Here is a 23995-nt window from a genome sequence, read left to right as displayed (position 1 = left end):
GTATACTACAGACCCCCCACTGCTGGAGTTCTATAAATGTAATGTGAGCAGTGATTTCCCACTGTGAGGAGACATAGTGTAATTTGAACCTGTGTTCAGAACTTACTGCTGCGAGTTCTTTTCAAAATTCATTGCAAACAGTCGATTCTTTTCCAAATCTGGAAAAGCAGTTGCGAGAAGCAACATCATAAACACCACCTAACACCACACGTCGCACCAAACAGAAGCGGCTCCAGCCATCACATTAAGGGTGAAGTAATTAAATGTTTGACCAAATTTAGCAGGATAAATTTCAAGTTGACAATTTTATATGGACCATGAGTGATTGTATAAAAATCCAAATGGCCCCTGGCAGAAAAAAGGTTCCCCACCCCCGCTTTACATTCTCTGGCATGATAATGAGGATGATGGATGGTGCTTGGGCAGGTGGGAGGGGGAGACTAACTATTAATAAGCTTGCCTGACCTGGTAAAGATTAGATTTTGTCAGAGGCAGATACTGCGACACTACAGGATGAAAACCATCAAGTGTGTGACACTCCTCCTGCTTCTCTCCGTGTGTGTGCAGAAGAGGACAGCACAGGCACCAGGTGAGTCCCGGGAAATAGAAGCATTAGCGCAGGATCTGTCTCTAGGACGTTAATCTCAGGCGAACACTGGGGCTACACGGATGTTTCATACTGAACCAAGTGACATCTGGAGTTCACATATGTCTCAGTTTTTTCCTTTTGATTGCAGCTGTAGCTCGATAGTTAAATCTCAATCAGTAAGGCTATGTTCCCACAATGAGCTTTTGTTGAGTTTTTGACGTTGCAGATTTTCTGCAGCATTTCTGCACCTATTAGCTAAATTACATAATAACATAGTTTTTAAGGTTGAAGGAAGACTAAGTCCATCTAGTTCAACCCATAGCCTAACATGCCTAAAATTAGGTTATTTTCTTTTTTTCCATTATATTTTTGAGTGCGTTTTTTTACATGTGGTTTTTTTTTGCTCTTTTTTTTTATATCATGTTTGAAATGAAGCTGGTTTGTTTTTGATACCTCCTGGTATTTGGTTTTGACAATAGTTTATTGATACGGTCATGTGTGGATTACACTTGTGTTTTTAGTGCAATTCCACAGCGGAAACACACCTAAAAATGAATAGATGTTTTTTTACCTACGGATTTTCCGAATCTAATGCAACTCTAAGGCAATATTCTGCAAATAAAAATTCAGCGTTCTCGCAAGAGAAATTGACATGTTATCTCAGTAATGACTTTTGTGTTTTCATTGGCTGTAAGCCATAATCATCAACATTAACAGAAATAAACACTTGAAATAGATCACTCTGTTTGTAATGACTCTATATAATATATGAGTTTCACTTTTTGTATTGAAGAACTGAAATAAATTAACTTTTTGATGATATTCTAATTTAGTGAGATGCACTTGTAAATAAGCCCTTAGGTCAAGTCACTCTGAAGTGCTGAGAGGACCCGCTGCTGATCAGCAGATGGAGCACTAGCTTTCTAGACTCACTGTAACTCCCTCCCACCCATGGATGCCATATCCCCAACCCCCACAATTACACCACTAATGGCATATACCTTTGAGTGTTGTGAGTCTTACTAGTATACTATGTGTTTGTTTTTCCTCTCCCTGTGGTCACTCTCTCTGCTTACTGTCTTTGAATAGAACTATTCTCAACAGTGTTTCAACCTGGTAAATAAAAGAATATTTCTATTTACTGATAGCAGGTAGATCTTAAAAATGGTGAGGAACCGCGGGCCCTATACCAGCTGTAAATTCATAATCTGGCCATAAGAGTTGATGTGTGCACTCCGAACAGAAATTCTCCCTCTTCCATCCCTTTGGGATATGTATATTTTTTCCCAGGTAAACATTTTATCAAGGCTTTTATCACAGTTTTTTGGTGTCAAAAAGAAGCAAAGTTTTTCTTACGCCGCTTTCACACCAAGAAGTGTAACTTTTTGCAATTTTACGCCGCTCTTGACAACTTCTCACATGTGGGTGGGAAACTGGGCGTGGCTATCTATGCAAATTAAGTATAATTTATGAAGTGCACCTTTTTAAAAAGTTGCAAAAAACTTGACTTCTTGTTGAATTGGAGTAAATTGGAGCTGGAGTAAACTTTTGAGAAACACCTGTTATGTTAAAAGATATGCCGAATTTATGAAAAGTGTGTGATACTTTGAATTAGTTAGGCACAAATAATGGCAAAGCAGCCACAAGCAAAATAGACTTAAAAAAATGCTTTAATAAAAATGATTTAAACATTAATAAAAATTATTTAAACAAAAAAAAATAAAAATGCCCACTTTGGTGATATCCTGTTCCAGGTGGGGCGATGGACGCTGCGGGGTGAGAGTGCAGCCCCAGCCTCCCGTGACATCACATATGAAACTGATCTTAAATAAAATGTCACAGGAAGCTGGATAGGGAGAAGTGTAGGGTATTGTGTAATAAAGCAAGCAAAAGTGGTTAGGATATAAAGATAGACATTTAGAAAATACATTTTAGGTATTGATCTTTATTCAATAAAGACCAATGTTCATATTAGTGAGATGGGAGATGACAGTTGGTGCTTTTAAAATTCTTTTGAAGGAGAGGGGGAGGAGGAGGTAGACGAACACACAGGTGCTCTGCTGCAACTTCTCCTGAAACGACAGTAACCATTCTCCATAGAACTTTATGAGCACCAACTGCCATCTCCTATCTCAGTAATGGGAATACCTGTATTCACTGAAGACAGATTTTTGAGAATTAATGATAAGTCTACGAGGAAAAAGAGTCAGATTTCTCTAATGAGAAACATTACAAAAAGTTTTTTCCACACATACTAAAAAATTTTGTAAAAAAATGTAAACAGTTACTCTTTGTACCACCATGTTGATATCCTTAAAGTTGTTCAGAAATGCATTGCTAAGAAGTAGACCTGATAAAGTATAGCTGATATAATGATCCACTATGGGATTATATCACATATCTAACGTTTAGGATCGTTTTACAGGGAAAATGATTGAAGTTCATAGACATAATACTAACACTAATAGGTGATTCCTAGTAAGACTTCAAATAAGAACACGGATTCCACTGACTTGCTGAGATGATGTTACACACTGCAGATGAGGGTACTATTGGGGGGTGGGAGCTGGTTTTCATAATTACACCGGGAAGCAACTAACACTCAACCTAGATATCAGTAATGTAGATTCTGTCTATCTGTAGGGCAGCACGGTGGCTCACTGGTTAGCATTCTTGCATCTCTGGGGTCCTGGGTTCAAATCCCACCAAGGACAACATCTGCAAGGAGTTTGTATGTTCTCCCCGTGTTTGTGTGGGCTTCCTCTGTGTTCTCCGCTTTCCTCCCACTCTCCAAAGAAATACTGATAGGGAATCTAGATTGTGAGCCCCAATGGGGACAGTGGTGATAATGTATGTAAAGCACTGCAGAACATGTTAGCGCTATATCAAAATGAAGATTATTATTATCTGTAGATCATAATATTGTTAGCAGACATTGCCGGCACAAATACACATGGCTCACCCTTTTTCTCCCTGGGATAATTGTAGTTGGATTGATGGGTTCCCTGTGTAAGATCCTTATCTGGTAGGCAAGGAAAGTGGAGGATCGAGCCCCACTGTGCATTACTATAAGGTTATGTGCCCACGATGAAGAAATGAAGCAGAAAATTTCCTCTTCATTTCTGCATATGCTTGCCCAGAAAAACGCAGAATTGCCATGCGTTTTCTAATGCATTGTAGATGGCAATTCCGCATGTGTAAATGCACAAATAATGGACATGCTGCGGATTTTTCCGCACATCATAAACGCTGCGGAAAATTCCGCAGCATGGGCATTGAAAGTGCAGAATATCATTGGGGACCATGGGTGACGGATTACCAAGCATTTCCCAAGCGTTTACGCTGCAAAAACTCCGCAGCATAAATGCTTGAAAAATGCATCATGGGCACGGACCCTTATAGCTGTTTATTTTATTCAGCATTTATTTCAATACTTTGTTTTACCTTGTGGTGGCGCTGCAGGTAAAATGTCCATGTGTTCTCTTCCCTTGCTTTTTATGAATAGAACACATATGGGTTATAGACTATAGGGTCGATCATTTGCAATGCCAGGGCTCGATTCATCATTGTATTTCCACTATTTGTTTGGAGTGAATATCTGATAATTAGAGACTTTTTGATTTGCAACACATTTATCAAATGATTTGCACCTTTTTTAGGTTGGGTTTTTGTGGTTTAGTTAGTTTTTAGATTTTTATGTCAGTGTGGCTTTTACAGATGGTTTAGACAAATTCATCAAACACAACTTTTTTAAAAAGTTGCAAAATTTGGCTCAACTCTATTCCAGTTTCCCTTGAGGGATTTAATGAGCGCAAGTTATTTTGGAACAGTTTTTGTGACATTTTGAAAAACGTGCGACTTTTCCTGCTAGAAAGTCACAAATTCAGTTAAAGAGAATCTGTCAACAGGCTTTTGCTATGTAATCTGACAGTAGCATGGTGTAGGGACAGAGACCCTGATTACAGTGATGTATCACTTAGTTTACTGTGTGCAGCAGTTAAGATAGTCAGTTTTCTCTGCTGCAGATCTAGCAGAGCTCAGGTGTTGATCTGTGTATAATCACAGATCAGGTTTGGTTGTTTTTTTTTTTGCATACTTAAAAACCTCATGAATCTCTGATGGTAAAAACTAACCCCCTGACCAAACACTGCTGAAAATCTGATCAAAATTGGTTCCTACTTATAAGGTACGAGAAAAAAACTTTACACTTCCGGTTTTCTCATACCTGGGCTATTTGTCCTTTAAACAAGTAGCACACGGACACATTATAGTCTGTGGCTGTTTTCACCTAAAATAAATAAATGAGACATTTCCGAGTTTCGTTCAATTCACAGACAAAACTCATTTCTAAGAAATGGGTCCATGATGCGAAAGGACAGCACAAGGATTACATGTGTTCCATATGTCGTCCATCACAAAAACAGACATGTGAATTCGGCTTTACTCAGGGGATCCTTTGCATGAAGATATTCTCTGAGTGTACAACCCCTTTAAGCCGTAGTAATAAACCTGTTGAAAATATGTGTTGTTCCCTTATTAAAGATTATTACTGGCTACGCAGTCTGCCTAGGTTTAGTTGTCGAGACCAGAGTAGCCAGGGTCCTGGGCAGTTTAGAAGGTGTGGCCCTCCCTGGTACCTGATGTATCATGTGCCATGTGACATGATCCATTTTGATAAATCATGTGATAGTTCATGTGAGCAACCAACACACAGGTGCTTTGGTGCATGTTCACTCCTTGGACAGCAGGTTCCTAAAAGCAGGAGTCCCTGTGTAACATATAAAAAACCTTATACTCACCTCTCACACTGGGTCTGCCAGCGTTAGTGTGACATTGTTATGCCAAGTGAGCACTGCAGCCAAACAGGTAATATCACACGAGTGCTGGGAGTAATATATACAGTATTCATGCCATCCCTTGGTAATAGGCTTTTGGGTATAGTACATTGACTTATATTGGTTAAAAAAAAGAAATACTCACCTCTCCTGCACTCCACTGCTTGCCGTCCGGTCCTCTTCTTTCTGCCGACGGTGCGACATTGTAACCTCCGGGGCTTGGACGTAGCCGTAAGTCCTGGTCTATAATTAAGAAGCTGGAAACGCGGAGCTCAACAGTGAAAAGAAGAGGTCCGAATGGTGGGCAGCAATGAGGCATTAGTTGTTTTTGTTTGTTTTTTCCTGGTTCAGTTCCAATTTACAAACATATTCGAGTTGCAAACAAAGCTACAGAACGTATCTGGTTCGTGACCCGGGAACTGCCTGTATTAGAAAACTAAATTGCTTTTCATCATACAGTGAATAAGCATTATTTACTGAAAATGGAATAGCCCTTTAATTTTTCTGTACTCTGTAGTGGGTAAATAATATAATAGCCACTTTATGTTGCAACCAAATTTCCATGGCATAAATACTGTGCTACCTTTAGATGAGCATATGCCGGACGCGCCACAATCATGGCGGATACACTTAACACCTGCGAGTCCTGTATTAAAAGGTATCCCTTCACATACAGTACTTTACCACAGCGCCCCCAGAGGAAGCTTACGCGAAACATTCGTCGGGGCTTCAGGGAGACACTGGTCCTGATGGTAATGGATGAGTTATGACGCACTTTTCATGTAGCGTTACTTTTCCTCTCTAGGTGATATCAGTACATACGTGATTACCTCTGGAGAATCTTTGGACTTCGTGCCCAGTGTGTAGGGACCCCCCCTCTCATAGACTGGGTTAGCACACATGTAACTATTGTTCTTTGGTGTCTGTAGTCTACATTGTTAGTGGCTCTGACTGTTACTGATTTTCTCACCCCTGTATGGACCTAATTGGTTGTCCCCCATCTTGCGTTGTCTTCACTTATGACTAGTGTTGAGCATTCCGATACTGAAATATCGGGTATCGACCGATATTCGCTGTATCGGAGTTCCGATACCGAGTTCCGATACTTTTACAATATCGAATACCGGAATCGGAAGTTCCCATAATGCCTGCACTCTGCAGTGTCTCTGAAGGATGACAAGCTGGATGGCAGTGCTCAGCTGCGATCCAGCCTGTCATCAGAATGCCATCCCAGCGTGGGAGAATTCTCCTGCTCAAGCGCCGCTGACATTACATTATCTCCCTTACATTACAATTAAATGGAATAGCAGGAATTAATATTTATTTAAGACGTTAATGCCACAGCCATGGTGGTTGTGGCATTAAAGTGGTTGCCCAAATCGATGGGAACAGTGCTCACAGTGAAACATGAAAAGCCGGCAATTCATCAGCAGCATATACCGGTACCCGACAATTTAGAACAGAAAGAATAGAGCTTCACACATAGATTAGATAGATAGAAACATGTCAGTCACATATATAAGAAGTACAGTGACAGTGTTGGTTTCTGTACTTGTCATTTAGTGTTAAAGGATTTATTTAAAAAAATAATAGTGTTTTCATGCACCGTCTCTTTAAAAAAGCCGGCCGGCAATTCAGCAGCGTTACCCGACAATTTAGAACAGAAAGATAGAGCATCAAACATAGATTAGATAGATAAAAACATGTCAGTCAGATATATAATAAGTACAGTGACAGTGTTGGTTACTGTACTTGTCATTTAGTGTTAAAATAAAGGATTTATTAAAAAAAAAAATTGGCGTGGGGTTCCCCGTAATTTTAGTCTCTAGCGGAGGTTAAGCAGACGGCTGGGGCAGATGTTTGAAGCCTGGGAAGGGGGTAATACCCACGGAGCTTCGCAGGCTACTAATATCAGCCCCCAGCTGAATACCTAGCCTTTACTAGCTATTAAAATGGGGGACCCCCAAAAAAATGACGTGGGGTCCCCCCTATTTTAATAGCTAGCAAAGGCTAGGCAGACAGCTGGGGGCTGATATTAATAGCCCAGGAAGGGTGCCATGAATATTGGCCCCCTCCCAGGCTAGAAAAACCAGCCGTCAGCCGCCGCAGAGGATGCGCCAATTCTGGCACTTAGCCTCGCTCTTCCCACTGCCCTGTAGCGGTGGCAGTGGGGTAATAGGGCTGGGGTTGATGTCAGCTTATGATGCCAGCTGACATCAAGCCCAGGTTAGTAATGGAGAGGCGTCTATAAGACACCCCCATTACTAACCCCATAGTCAAAGTTAAAAAAAACACAAACACCCAGAATAAAGTCCTTTAATTGAAATAAACACACAATTCTTTATTGTTCTAAATTAAACCATACCTACCGTCGCGCCCATTCCAGCTGAAGCCAACGATCTCCTGCAATAAAAGAAAAATAATAAACCAAAATCATCCTTACCTTTCCATGGTTCCCAGGACAGCTCCAGATCTGCTACATTCACATGATAGGCTGGATCAGGGCCGGCATCAGCACCCGGCGCACCCGGGCAAATGCCGGGGCCCTGAGCAGGCAGAGGGGCCCACTGGCGGTCGCGCACCCCGCTGGGCTATGGGCGGAGGAGAGCGGTGTCAGCGCCCGCCTTTCTCCGCCGCTTGCTCAGGGCCCCGGCAGCAGGATACTTACCTCTCCCCGTGCCTCCGCAGATCCGCTGTCTTCCTGCTCTGCGCTTCCTGTGACGTGTCAGGTCAGAGGGTGCGGTGATGTCTTTACACCGCGCCCTCCCGAGTGCCGTCACAGGGAGCGCTGAGCGGGAAGACGCCGACAACGCTGGAGTTCGGACCCGAGCAGCTGGCAGCTGGTAGCAGGTGAGGAGAAGGGAGGTGAGTATTTGATTTTTTTTTTTTAATGTATGGAGGCATGAGGCAGTATAAAGAGAAGGGGGGACATCCTGCATGGGGCATTATAAGGTGGGGAACAGCCTGCATGGGGCATTATAAAGGGGGGGGGCAGCCTGCATGGAGCATTATAAGGAGGGGGGGCAGCCTGTATGGGGCATTATGTGGGGGGTAACAGCCTGCATGGAGCATTATAAGGGGGGGACAGCCTGCATGGAGCATTATAAGGGGGGGACAGCCTGTATGGGGCATTATGTGGGGGGTAACAGCCTGCATGCAGCGTTATAAGGGGACCGGTATCCTGTATGGAGCGTTATAAGGGGACCAGTATCCTGTATGGAGTTTTATAAGGGGACCAGTATCCTGTATGGAGCGTTATATGGGGGCCAGTATCCTGTATGGAGCTTTATAAGGGGACCAGTATCCTGTATGGAGCGTTATATGGGTACCAGTATCCTGTATGGAGCCTTATATGGGGGGCAGTATTCCGTATGGAGCCTTATATGGAGGCCAGTATTCCGTATGGAGCCTTATATGGGGGCCAGTATTCCGTATGGAGCCTTATATGGGGGCCTGTATTCCGTATGGAGCCTTATATGGGGGCCAGTATTCCGCATGGAGCCTTATATGGGGGCCAGTATTCCGTATGGGGCCTTATATGGGGGCCAGTATTCCGTATGGGGCCTTATATGGGGGTCAGTATTCCTTATGGGGCCTTATATGGGGGCCAGTATTCCGTATGGGGCCTTATATGGGGGCCAGTATTCCGTATGAAGCGTTATATGGGGGCCAGTATTCCGTATGGAGCCTTATATGGGGGCCAGTATTCTGTATGGAGCCTTATATGGGGGCCAGTATTCCGTATGGAGCCTTATATGGGGGCCATTATTCCGTATGGAGCCTTATATGGGGCCAGTATTCCGTATGGAGCCTTATATGGGGGCCAGTATTCCGTATGGAGCCTTATATGGGGGCCAGTATTCTGTATGGAGCCTTATATGGGGGCCAGTATTCCGCATGGAGCCTTAGATGGGGGCCAGTATTCCGTATGGGGCCTTATATGGGGGCCAGTATTCCGTATGGGGCCTTATATGGGGGCCAGTATTCCTTATGGGGCCTTATATGGGGGCCAGTATTCCGTATGGGGCCTTATATGGGGGCCAGTATTCCGTATGAAGCGTTATATGGGGGCCAGTATTCCGTATGGAGCCTTATATGGGGGCCAGTATTCTGTATGGAGCCTTATATGGGGGCCAGTATTCCGTATGGAGCCTTATATGGGGGCCATTATTCCGTATGGAGCCTTATATGGGGGCCAGTATTCCGTATGGAGCCTTATATGGGGGCCAGTATTCCGTATGGAGCCTTATATGGGGGCCAGTATTCTGTATGGAGCCTTATATGGGGGCCAGTAGTCCGTATGGAGCCTTATATGGGGGCCAGTATTCCGTATGGGGTCTTATATGGGGGCCAGTATTCCGTATGGAGCCTTATATGGGGGCCAGTATTCCGTATGGAGCCTTATATGGGGGCCAGTATTCCGTATGGAGCCTTATATGGGGGCCAGTATTCCGTATGGAGCCTTATATGGGGGCCAGTATTCCGTATGGAGCCTTATATGGGGGCCAGTATTCTGTGTGGAGCGATTCACCGGTTTCTGAGCTATTGTGGAATTTACAATAGATATCGCTCATGTAATGTAAGAAGTGAAATCTTTGCATTGTACTATATATATATATATTTCTCTGCGGTATCTCTGCATCATGAATCGTGGTATGTGTTAAAGGGGCCACTGAGAATCTTTCGCCCGGGGCCCAGAAAAACCTGGAGCCGGCCCTGGGCTGGATCACAGCAGAAAGCTGCCATCCAGCCTGTCATGCCGCAAGCAGACACTGAGAAGCGCAGGCATGCTTGAGCTCCTCAGTGTCAGGCTGTGACGGCATCCAGATGAGCCGACAATGAACTCAGCTCACCTCATGCACGTCACTAACAGCGTGGGAGAATTCTCCTGCGCATGCGGTGAGCGTGAGAGACTCGGCTCATCTGGAAGCCGTCACAGCCTGACACTGAGGAGCGCAAGCATGCCTGCGCTTCTCAGTGTCTGCCTGCGGCATGACAGGCTGGATGGCAGCTTTCTGCTGCGATCCAGTCTGTCATCTCGATGTAGCAGAGCTGGAGCTGTCCTGGGAACCATCGAAAGGTAAGGATGATGTTGGTTTATTATTTTTCTTTTATTGCAGGAGATCGTTGGCTTCAGCTGGAATGGGCGTGATGGTAGGTATGGTTTAATTTAGAACAATAAAGAATTGTGTGTTTATTTCAATTAAAGGACTTTATTCTGGGTGTTGTGTTTTTTTAAAATACTTTACTAGAAATTCATGGCAGTCATGTCTAATAGTAACATAGTTTTAAGGTTGAAGGAAGACTAAGTCCATCTAGTTCAACCCATAGCCTAACTTGTTGATCCAGAGGAAGGCAAAAAAAAACCATGTGGCAAACACTAAGCTCCACATTGGGGAAAAAAATTCCTTCCCGAGTCCATACGACAATCAGACTAGTTCCCTGGATCAACGCCCTATCAAGGAATCTAGTATTTATAACCTGTAATATTATACTTTTCAAGAAAGGCATCCACGCCCTTCTTAAATTTTAACAGTGAATCACTCATTACAACATCATGCGGCAGAGAGTTCCATAGTCTCACTGCTCTTACAGTAAAGAATCCCCGTCTGTGATTATGATTAAACCTTCTTTCCTCCAGACGTAGAAGATGCCCCTTGTCCCCGTCTCTGGCCTCAGAGTAAAAAGATCAGTAGAAAGGTCTTTGTACTGTCCCCTCATATACTTGTACATAGTAATAAGATCACCCCTAAGCCTTCTTTTTTCCACAGTAAATAACCCCAAGTGTAATAACCTGTCTTGGTATTGCAGACCCCCCAGTCCTTTAATAACCTTGGTCGCTCTTCTCTGCACCCGCTCTAGTTCAGCTATGTCTTTCTTATACACCGGAGACCAGAACTGTACACAGTATTCTAAGTATGGTCGCATTAATGACTTGTATAGAGGTAAAATTATGTTCTCCTCATGAGCATCTATGCCTCTTTTAATGCATCCCATTATTTTATTTGCCTTTGCAGCAGCATCCTGACACTGGCCACTAAACGTGAGCTTGTCGTCCACCAATACACCCAGGTCTTTTTCAGTTACAGTTTTGCCCAGTGTTTTACAATTAAGCATATAATTATACATTTTATTTCCTCTGCCCAAGTGCATTACCTTACATTTATCCCCATTAAAGCTCATTTGCCATTTATCAGCCCAAGCTTCTAGTTTACATAGATCCTCCTGTAATATAAAATTGTCCTCCTCTGTATTGATTACCCTGCAGAGTTTAGTGTCATCTGCAAATATTGAAATATTATTCTGTATGCCCCCTACAAGGTCATTAATAAATATGTTAAAAAGAAGGGGGCCCAATACTGACCCCTGTGGTACCCCACTGTTAACTGAGACCCAGTCTGAGTGTTTTCCATTAATAACCACCCTTTGTTTCCTATCACTGAGCCAATTCTTAACCCACATACATATATTTTCCCCTATCCCCATTGTTCTCATTTTATGTATCAACCTTTTGTGTGGAACCGTATCAAAAGCTTTTGAAAAGTCCATATACACAACATCCACTGCATTTCCTTGGTCCAGTCCAGAACTTGCCTCCTCATAAAAACTGATCAGATTAGTTTGACAGGAACGGTCCCTCGTAAACCCATGTTGATATTGGGTCATGAGGTTATTCTTCTTCAGATACTCTATCATAGCATCTCTTAGGAAACCCTCCAAGATTTTACCCACAGTAGAGGTTAAGCTTACCGGCCTATAATTTCCAAGTTCAGTTTTTGTCCCCTTTTTGAATATTGGCACCACATTTGCTATACGCCAGTCCTGTGGTACAGACCCTGTTATTATGGAATCTTTAAAGTTTAAAAATAATGGTCTATCTATGACATTACTTAATTCCTGCAGTACTCGCTGGTGTATCCCATCCGGGCCCGGGGATTTGTCAACTTTAGTGGTTTTTAGACGCCACCGTACTTCCTGCTGGGTTAAGCAAGTGACATTTACTGGAGAATTTTTGTTATCACTGATCATGTTTTCCGTCATGCGATTTTCTTTTGTAAATACGGTTGAAAAAAAATCATTTAGCATATTGGCTTTTTCCTCATCCTCATCCACCATTTCACCCAGACTATTTTTAAGGGGGCCAACACTATAATTTTTTAGTTTTTTACTATTTTGGGGTTATTTTTACTTTCTCTGGCAATGATTCTCTCTGCCTCAATCTTTGCTGCCTTGATTTGTTTTTTACATAATTTATTTAATTTTCTATATTTATTTAATGCCTCATCACTACCTACTTGCTTTAGTTCTCTAAATGCTTTCTTTTTGTCACTTATTGCGCCCCTTACAGCTCTATTTAGCCATAGTGGTTTCCTCCTATTTCTAGCATGTTTATTCCCAAAGGGTATATATTGTGCACAGGTCCTATTCAGGATGTTAATAAATGTCTCCAATTTGCTTTGTGTAGCTTTATGTCTCAGGATATCGTCCCAGTTTATTGCACTAAGATTATCTCTTAACCGTTGGAAATTTGCCTTCCTGAAGTTTAGTGTCCTTGTAACCCCTCTACTACACATCTTATTAAAGGTTACATGAAAACGTATTATTTTGTGATCACTATTACCCAAGTGACCCCCAACTCGTATATTTGATATGCGGTCTGGTCTATTGGTTAATATTAGGTCTAGCAGTGCCCCCCTTTTTGTTGGGTCCTGAACCAGTTGTGAAAGGTAATTGTCTCTCATAGTAGTCAAAAACCTATTTCCTTTGCTTGAACTACATGTTTCTGTCCCCCAATGTATTTCAGGGTAGTTGAAGTCTCCCATAATAATGACTTCTCCTTGAGTCGCTGCTTCATCTATTTGCTTTACAAGGATATTCTCCGCTACTTCCATCATTTTTGGAGACTTATAACAAACCCCTATCAGTAATTTATTATTTTTTCCCCCTCCCCTTATCTCCACCCACATTTTCATTAGATTCACATATATCCTCCCGCAAGACAGGTTTTAAGGATGATTTTACATATAAACACCCGACCCCCCCCCCCCCTCGCTTGTTTGTACGGTCATTTCTGAACAGACTATAGCCCTGTAAATTAACTGCCCAGTCATGGCTCTCGTCCAGCCACGTCTCAGATATCCCTACCATGTCATATTGGCGTGACCCCATGAATTTCGGGCTTAGGGCCAGCTGATAATACCAAGCTGGCCCTAACCCCTTTATTACCCAGTGAGCCACAGCACCAGGTACAAATAGGCAGCTGGTGGTTGGGGGCAGCCCGTTCCTGCCTGCTGTACCTGGCTGGACACAAATATAGTGCGAAGCCCCACATCAATTTTTTTAAAATGATTTCAGGAAATTCATGTAATAATTAAAAAAAAAAATTATGTGGGGCTTCGCCCTATATTTGTATCCAGCCAGGTACAGCAGGCAGGAACAGGGTGCCCCCAACCACCAGCTGCCTATTTGTACCTGGCCGGACACAACAATATAGGGAAGCCCTTTTTTTAAAATTATTTCATGAATTTCATGAAATCATTAAAAAAAAAAAAATACGTGGGGCTTCGCCTTATTTTTGTGTCCAGCCAGGTACAACTAGGCAGCTGGGGGCTGGAATCTGCAGCGCAAGGGGGCCCAAGCTTTCTGGCCCCCCCCTCCCCTGCTGCAAATTGCAGTCCGCAGCCACCCCAGAAAATGGCGCGTTAATAGAAGTGCCATCTTCTGGCGCTGTACCCAACTCATCCAGGGCCCTGGTGCGGTGGCTCACTGGGTAATAAAGGGGTTAGGGCCAGCTTGGCATTATCAGCTGGCCCTAAGCCCGAAATTCATGGGGTCATGACAATATTAGACATGACCGCCATGAATTTCTAGTAAAGTATTTAAAAAAAAACACAACACCCAGAATAAAGTCCTTTAATTGAAATAAACACACAATTCTTTATTGTTCTAAATTAAACCATACTTACCATCACGCCCATTCCAGCTGAAGCCAACGATCTCCTGCAATAAAAGAAAAATAATAAACCAACATCATCCTTACCTTTCGATGGTTCCCAGGACAGCTTCAGCTCTGCTACATCGAGATGACAGGCTGGACCGCAGCAGAAAGCTGCCATCCAGCCTGTCATCCCGCAGACACTGAGAAGCGCAGGCATGCTTGCACTCCTCAGTGTCAGGCTGTGACGGCATCCAGATGAGCCGAGTCTCTCACGCTCACCGCATGCGCAGGAGAATTCTCTCACGCTGTCAGTGACGTGCATGAGGTGAGCTGAGTTCATTGGACATGACCTCACCTCATTCACGTCACTGACAGCGTGGGAAAATTCTCACGCTGAAGCGCTGAGTGCAGGAGAATTCTCCCACACTGTCAGTGACGTGCATGAGGTGAGCCGAGTTCATTGGACATGACCTCGGCTCATCTTTATGCCGTCACAGCCAGACACTGAGGAGCGTAAGCATGCCTGCGCTTCTCAGTGTCTGCGGGATGACAGGCTGGATGACAGCGTTCTGCTGCGGTCCAGCCTGTCATCTCGATGTAGCAGAGCTGAAGCTGTCCTGGGAACCATCGAAAGGTAAGGATGAGGTTGCTTTATTATTTTTCTTTTATTGCAGGAGATCGTTGGCTTCAGCTGGAATGGGCGTGATGGTAGGTATGGTTTAATTTAGAACAATAAAGAATTGTGTGTTTATTTCAATTAAAGGACTTTATTCTGGGTGTTTGTGTTTTTTTTAACTTTCACTATGGGGTTAGTAATGGGGGTGTCTTATAGACGCCTCTCCATTACTAACCTGGGCTTGATGTCAGCTGGCATTATAAGCTGACATCAACCCCAACCCTATTACCCCACTGCCACCGCTACAGGGCAGTGGGAAGAGCGAGGCTAAGTGCCAGAATTGGCGCATCCTATGGATGCACCATTTCTGGGACGGCTGACGGCTGGTGTTTCTAGCCTGGGAGGGGGCCAATATTCATGGCACCCTTCCTGGGCTATTAATATCAGCCCCCAGCTGTCTGCCTAGCCTTTGCTAGCTATTAAAATAGGGGGGACCCCACGTCATATTTTTTTGGGGGTCCCCCATTTTAATAGCTAGTAAAGGCTAGGTATTCAGCTGGGGGCTGATATTAGTAGCCTGCGAAGCTCCGTGGGTATTACCCCCTTCCCAGGCTTCAAACATCTGCCCCAGCCGTCTGCTTAACCTCCGCTAGAGACTAAAATTACGGGGAACCCCACGCCAATTTTTTTTTTTTATAAATCCTTTATTTTAACACTAAATAACAAGTACAGTAATCAACACTATCACTGTACTTATTATATATGTGACTGACATGTTTATATCTATCTAATCTATGTGTGATGCTCTATTCTTTCTGTTCTAAATTGTCGGGTATCGGTGTATGCCGCTGCTGAATTGCCGGCTTTTCATGTTTCACTGTGAGCACTGTTCCCATCGATTTGGGCAACCACCTCCCCCAATACATTCTACATTATAGTTAGTGGTTTTCCTTCATGTAGAATTAACCTACAAGGAAAGAAAGGGTTTATTTTCATTCCGATATTTGTGTCCCATTGACTTGCATTGGTTTCCGGTATCGGAATCGGCGATATCCGATACTTTTTGGGCATCGGCCCGATCCAATCCGATCCGATATTTCCTGATATCGGAAGGTATCGCTCAACACTACTTATGACCCATCATTTTATATGTCTATATCTTGTGGAGGAGTGGTTGTTTTGACTACTTTTTATATTTCATATACAATAAAATTGATTTTTTTTATCTGAAATCATTTCATGTTTATGACTCTCTATTGGGCATAGTTACTCCGTTCTGCTTGTAGGTTGGATTTAGATGAGCATTCTGCAGTATACAGTATACATTACTAATATATACTGTGACCCAGTGAGCACAACTTGACATGTAGTCAGCTCTCATTACCTGCTTGAATAGAAGCGGCAGTAAATATACTGTGAGGACAATCACTGAGATTTTCTTAAGTGTGTTTACTTTTCCAATAAAGTACATGTGACGCCAGTCAAGATGTCAGAGTCTGTTTGCTTTTGATCTTAATGACTTTAGAGATCAGTGATGCATGAAAGTGACCAAAAAAAAAAGTATGTTTGTAAAAGACAAAGCTGTTAAAAGGGTTTGTTCACCTGTGTGCCCATTTGTTTTTACTTAAACGCATGTATTTATGGCTAAAAATTATTTTTGTAATTTTTGCAACTAGGTTTCATGAAAAAAAAAATGCATCTTTTGGCTTTAAGAGGCTTTGTTGTCATGCACATACACCTTTGATGGGATCTGTGATCATACATTAACAGAGTAGCTAAAAAAAGATAGATAAGAAAACTAAACACTCTCTGAGGGATGCTCAGTCAACACATTCTGCAGCCAGCAAGGCAGTGCAACACAGAGGCTACAGAAAGCAAATATTGTTATATGTCCCCAAAAGTGGACAACCTGAGACAGGTGCTGTAGAAGCTGAGGTAGTATAACAGTATATCTGTGGTTCTAAGGGGTTCTCCGAGCCAGGCAAGAATTACTGCAGTTACTATAATATTGGAATCTGAGAGTCCTCAGTGGTTGATACCTTTTAATGGCTAACTGAAAAGATGGTAAATATAGCAAGCTTTCGAGACAGCTCAGGTCTCTTCTTCAGGCTAATAATCTTATTAGCCTGAAGAAGAGACCCGAGTAGTCTCGAAAGTTTGCTATGTTTACTATCTTTTCAGTTAGCCATTAAAAGGTATCAACCACTGAGGACTCTCAGATTCCAATATTGTTCTATCCACTGGCTAACACGGTATAAATATTCTTTAGCTTTGCAGTTACTATGTGGCTATAGCTTGACGAATACTGACACTTACATTTTCAAAACATTTTTGTAACCCAAACTAATCTATATTAGGTCCCTATAGGGCACAGAGATATAAAAACACCCAAAAGGAATACTGTGACAGGAACCAAGTAATACTCATATCAATAAAATAAATCAAATTTTACTTAAGCAGATATTTAAAAGAACAATGTATAAAGAAAAACACCAAATAACTACTTGCTAATCTGAAAAAACCCATAATATATATATATATATATATATATATATATATATATTTTACAAATAGAAATGCAATAATTATAAGCAAGTGAATGTGTATATGTAGGTATATATATATAATAGCGCGATACGTATGTAAGGGGAGATATGGATCACAAAGATTGCTATATTCCGTGATGTAAAACCCAGAAGTTTCTCTCCAGCATGTTATGTGCTAAGGGGTTAAGCAGCCATGACAGGGATGTTTTTTTTGTGAGTGTTTGTAAGGGATGGGCGGGATGGCGGAGGTGCTGGCACCATATTTGACAGGGGGGAACTCCAAAAAGCATATTATGACTTAGCACTATGTCGGTGAGTCCACCACAGGGCTTATGCTGGCGATAAACCCCCTCACTCGCAGATGTTTGACTTGTTACATCTAGTCCAAAAGTGGTTGCAGCCAGTCTTCCACTCCTGCCCAGATGGACGAACGTGTGGTGATGGACAGATTCATCCACTCCCTTCCCAGGCCAGTGCAGACCTGGGTTGCCCAGGGCGACCCTCGGAACGCAGATGACCTCTTTGGCCTAGTAGTGAGGTACCAGGTTGTTGAGAAATCACTAGGGAAACCGGACATCATCACTTCCCCGTACTGGAATACCCAAAGGGGGGTGGGCTCACCACGTAGGGGGGTCTAGAGTCACAAACAGCAGGTGTCCCAATCTTGCTGAGGGTTCTGCCTGTCCAAAAAGGTAATAAGCTCAGCCACCAAAGACCCAAGTGACGTGAAAAATCTGCTATTATATACGTGTAATCATTGCATTGCTATTTGTACATTATACACTTATGTATATACATCTGTGTTTTTCCCAGATTAGCACACCCATCAAAATTTTTATTGCTATCTGAATACGGACATTGGCTTATGCGCATCCAAGTCAATGCTGGAGCAGTCATCATATCACCATTCATGTAATATATGAAAAAGCAAATCGTATATTTATTATGTTTTGAGAGAACATAATAAGGAACATTAAATTTGCGGAGAATAATTTCTCTGTGAATCAAATTTCCGGGGAAAAAAATGCGTAAACAGACGAATCGCTAATCTCCACTGAATCCCTTGTACTTCTGGCCACACCAGGGAGGGTGCAGCACTGGAGGAAAATGACTTCCTGGTCATTTCATCTTTGATTCTTCTCAAATCTTTGCCAGTTAACGTGCATCTTTTATTCTCAACACGTTTCTTGCGACTTTGTGGACTATTTCCAACAAAATGTTTGATGGTTCTGTGATTGGGTCCCAATATCTCAGCAATTTCTAGAGTGCTGCATCCCTCTGTAAGACTTATAACAATTTTTGACTTTTCAGAGTCAGATAAACCACTTTTTTGGCCCATTTTGACTGAAGAAAACAAGCTGCCTAATAATTCTGCATACCTTGATAAAGGGTGATGATATCCTTGGGTTGCACCCTCCCTCATTACACAAATACAAATCATCAGATCTGCTTCATGCAATAAGCATTCAACATTATACAGCTTGGAGTTGGAAAATCTGCATAAAAATGATGATATGGTGTAATATACAGGTGCTTCTCACAAAATTAGAATATCATCAAAAAGTTAATTTATTTCGGTTCTTCAATACAAAAAGTGAAACTCATATATTATATAGAGTCATTACAAACAGAGTAATTTATTTCAAGTGTTTATTTCTGTTAATGTTGATGATTATGGCTTACAGCCAATGAAAACACAAAAGTCATTATCTCAGTAAATTAGAATACTTTATAAGGGTATGTGCGCACGATCAGGATTTGAAGCAGAAATTTCATGAACGTTTCTGCATCTCCTTGGCAGGAGAAATGCTGGGCATTTTTGATGCGCTATTATACATCAATTAATGCTTTTTGTAGCTAAATAAAGTTATTTGGTAGGACATTGCTTAAACCCTTGGATTACCATCAGAACTAGGGTGAGTATATTAGTTAATTTGAATGATTAAAGAATGTGTCTGTTGTATTTCAAACAAAGTGTTGGCTCTGTGACTGTGTGTTTATTTAACTCTTTACTTTAAATTAGTTTTGGTCATGAAAAGGTCTGATTGACACCTTGTCATCACCAAACAAAAGAGCTCTGTGTCAGCTAGTCCTATTCACCCAATCTTCATTAGCATTTATATTCACGTAATTTATGCGGTTGCTGTGAGCTGGTCTTTTTAGCCTGGGAAGGTGCCATTTGCAAACATGGTCCCTAGCCATTAAATAACATCTCACAGCTTGTTAGTTAGCAGCTACGTCCCCCCTATTTGCACTCAGCAGCACTTGGATGCAGCACATTTTTGTTGCGTCCAAAATGTGGTGTTCTAATGCCGCACTTTTGTTGTCGGTACATGTGAATCCAAAGCATATAATGACACTTCATAGAATCATAGAATGGTAGAGTTGGAAGGGACCTCCTGGGTCATCTGGTCCAGCCTTCTGCTCAAAGCAGGATTCACTAAATTATCTTAGACAGATGTCTGTCCAGCCTCTGTTTGAAGATGTCCATTGAAGAACTCACCACCTCTCATGGCAGCCTGTTCCACTCATTGATCACCCTGTCAAAATTTTTTTTCTAATATCTAATCTGTGTTTCCTCCCATTGCTTCTAGTCTTTCATTGTGAAAATGAGAATAACGATGATCCTTCTACAATGTGACAGCCCTTGAGATATTTGTATCTCAATACAAATCGGTCATTTGTATCTCGTTGATCGGTCAAAATCTGCAGCAGAGACTAGCGTGTCTGCTACAGAAACGGACATGCTGCGGGTGAGTTTGGGTACATGGCCACAGTCAGGAGCCCCTGCAGGTTTGACGCTGCGTGTTTATACAGCGTCAAATCTGCAGCGTCCAAATGTTACAGCATAGTGGATGGGATATCTAGAAATCCCATGTCCACTATGCGTGCATCAGAGGCTGCGAAACACCCGTGGACACTGACATGCAGCACGTCTTTCAGGACCGCAGCATGTCAAATTCTCTTGCGGAGTCGCTAGTCTCCGCAACAGAAATTTGACCACTAGAATGTATAGAATGCGGTAAATACGCATGGTTCAGTGAACACAGGTGGATTTACTTGCGTTCAATAGAATGGAACGTTTTGGACGCAGCAAAGAAAATGCGTCCAAAGCGCTGCTACGTCCGGATCGTGGGCACAGAGCCTAAAATTAAAAAAATAAATAAATAAATGGCGTGGGCTCCCGCGTCATTTTTATAACCAGCAGAGGGAAAGCCAACCGCCGGGGAAGGGGCCATTAGCCAATAATGTTCCCTGGCTATTAATATAAGCCCACAGCTGTTTGTTTAGCCTTTACTGGCTAGATTACAGGGAGACCCCAGAAAAAAATTGACGTGGGATCCCCCCATAAAATCTAACCAGCAAATGCTAAACTAGACAGCTGCGGGCTGATATTAATAGCCAGGGTAGGGGCCATGGATACTAGCCCCCTCTGCAGCTATTAAAATCACCCCTCAGCTGTCCCAGAAATGGCGCATCCATAAGAATGTGCCAAATCTGGCGCTTAGACTCCGCTCTTACCACTGCCCTTTAGCGGTGGCGAGTGGGGTTGGGGTTCACGTCAGCCTTGTTTTGGCGGCTGACGTGAAGCCCAGGTTAGTAATGGAGGGCGTCTATAAGATGCCCCCATTACTAACTGCTTAGTAAAATAGTTGCCGCTTTTTCAAGAAAAGACAGACTACTGCTCCTTCCATCCACACCGCTCTCGCTGTTATCAGCGAGAGCGGCGGTCAGCTAAGAGGAGATGTAGTCCTCCTCTCCCAACCTGGGTACCACCCGCAGTGCGTTTCCGGCGTGATTTCGTGCCAATTGACTTTCGTTGAAACGCAGCATATCCGTAGGTATAGATATTATACCTGGGGGTTTGCTGCGATTCAATGCAAGTCAATGGGCTGCGGCGGAAACATCCAAGCAATTGTCATGCTGCGGTTTTTACTGCAATGTGAATCCGGAGCGGAAATTTCCGCATCATGTGCACAGCACATCCGGATTCACATTGCTATAGCTGGCAGACCTATTACAAGCGTTTTCGCGGCGGGAAAATTGCTGTGAAAAAGCATCAAAAACGCATCGTGTGAACTTAGCCTCACACCAGCTTGAAAAATGATTTTAAAATGTGAAATGTTGGTCTACTGAAATGTATGTTCAGTAAATGCACTCAATACTTAGTCGGGGCTCCTTTTGCATCAATTACTGCATCAATGAGGCGTGGCATGGAGGCGATCAGCCTGTGGCACTGCTGAGGTGTTATGGAAGCCCAGGTTGCTTTGATAGCGGCCTTCAGCTCGTCTGCATTGTTGGGTCTGGTGTCTCATCTTCCTCTCGTTGTCTATTGGTCATGGGTGACTTGACACAAGGAATGCGACACTTGTAGCCCATGTCCTGGATACATGTGTGTGTGGTGGCTCTTGAAGCAATGACTCCAGCAGCAGTCTACTCCATGTGAATCTCCCCCAAGTTTTTGAATGGCCTTTTCTTAATCCTTTCAACGCTACGGTCATCCCGGTTGCTTGTGCAGCTTTTTCTACCACACTTTTTCCTTCCACTCAACTTTTCATTAATATGCTTGGATCCAGCAATCTGTGAACAGCCAGCTTCTTTAGCAATGACCTTTTGTGGCTTACCCTCCTTGTGGAGAGCATTAATGACTGCCTTCTGGACATCTGTCAAGTCAGCAGTCTTCCCCATGATTGTGGAGCCTACTGAAACAGATTAAGGGACATTTTTAAATGCGTAGGAAGCCTTTGCAGGTGTTTTTTGTTTATTATTCTAATTTACTGAGATAATGACTTTGGCTGTAAGCCATAATCATCAACATTAACAGAAATAAACACTTGAAATAGATCACTGTTTGTAATGACTCGATCTAATATATGAGTTTCACTTTCTGTATTTAAGAACTGAAAAATTAACTTTTTGATGATATTCTAATTTTGGGAGAAGCACCTGTATGTGCCCCATGATGGGCACTTTGTTCTTTCAGTTGGCATCCTTTGTCCAAACACTGATGCAACCAAAAAAAACATATAGTAAGAAATCTCTCAACTATGGCTAAGAGGTTGAAAAGGACACTTCGACCAGTCATTGTAACCAGCTGCTACATGCTTGTTCCTTAGCTTTGGAAATCATAAAACTTTACCTGTAGAGGAATGTAAGCGTGGACTAAATAGTGTATGTTTAGAGACAAAGGTAAGCAATGCAGCTCTTTGTTTTTTCTTGCCAGCTCTATCAGACAGTGCAGACTGCCCTCCGACACAGGATGGTGTGCTGGAGAGTTGCGGCCCTGAATGTGGGCAGGATGAAAAATGCGCAGAGGATAAGAAGTGCTGTCCTAATAATTGTGGGAGGCATTCCTGCAGAAAGATAGGTAATACAATGGTGACTGTATGTGTCTGGGAGTCTCATGGAGTAAACACAACTTACAATTTTTATCTTTTTCTGCCTACAGTTATTCCTACTACAACGCCAGCTCCAGTATCTGCAAATGGAACTACAGAAACATTAACGCCCTCCCCAAACACAGACATTGTCACTAAATAATGTGATGCCACTTATCCCGAACCTAAATGTAAAATAAAGGAATCCTGTAATAAAATCAAGAATAAACCTGCTGCAGATAATGATTCATTACAAAAGGGCTTAAGGGAAGCTATCATCACAACATGACCTATTGTTTAAATCAGGTTTTTGTGTTATAGGTGTTTTTTTTAGTCTTTTTTTTATATTAATTTTTATTAAAAACAAAATGAGTAATTTTCATAGTGGCCACTGTAGCCATTTTAGACTCATATTTCCTGTCCTTTCAGGAAAAGTTTACAGTAGGCTCCTGATTAGCAAAGGCAGGATTACAATGACAGGCAACATCTCTAATATACCGCTGATAATACTGGATCCACCAATCACAATAGGGGATGTCACCGCTGACCCTGGTCCCCTCCCATCGCACATGCTCATTAGACACGTCAATACAAAAAAAAGGGTCAATCTGATCATTGAGGCTAATGTACATGTGGATTTTCTGAATCAGCTTCTGATTCAAACAAAAGGAAGTTAAATTCTGATAAAGCCCCAGAGGCCGGTGTAAAGATAGCAAGATTTAGTACTGATTGTGATATGGGGAAAAATTACCAAAATTATTTAAAATACATTAAAGCACAAAACCTGATTTAAACAAGGTCATTTTCTGACAATAGCTTCCTTTTAAAGTTCTTATTTTTTTAACAACAGAAATGGCATTAAAGAGGACACCAATGTATGTCTGGAGAGGACAGGCATGGAGACTTCCAGAAAAAGCCAATGTAGTAATCATCACCTATAGTGTGGATAGATGATAAAGTCTTAGAACAGAAATAGCCCTCAATTGGTTTTCAAATTATTTCAATCCAGTGATCCCCTTGGAGCAAACAGACAAAAGATGCACATGAGGTGTTCAATTGCTACATTTCAATAAAAAAATATTTTAGCACACAA

The 23995-nt window shown here is 42.4% G+C and overlaps 1 long non-coding RNA gene across 1 annotated transcript; it reads left to right on the top strand.

Moving 5' to 3' along the window:
- The first annotated feature begins 463 nt into the window (after positions 1–463).
- On the top strand, positions 464–23135 carry LOC141272811 (uncharacterized). Its single transcript, XR_012322030.1, has 3 exons — positions 464–589; positions 22749–22892; positions 22974–23135. It is a non-coding gene; the product is annotated as an uncharacterized lncRNA (long non-coding RNA).
- The last annotated feature ends 860 nt before the right edge of the window (positions 23136–23995 follow it).

This window comes from Phyllobates terribilis, unplaced genomic scaffold (genome assembly GCF_046119375.1).
Source record: "Phyllobates terribilis strain yellow unplaced genomic scaffold, ASM4611937v1 Scaffold_5__5_contigs__length_657084704, whole genome shotgun sequence".
Lineage (NCBI taxonomy): Eukaryota > Metazoa > Chordata > Amphibia > Anura > Dendrobatidae > Phyllobates > Phyllobates terribilis.
This window is presented reverse-complemented; position numbering and strand designations above follow the sequence as displayed.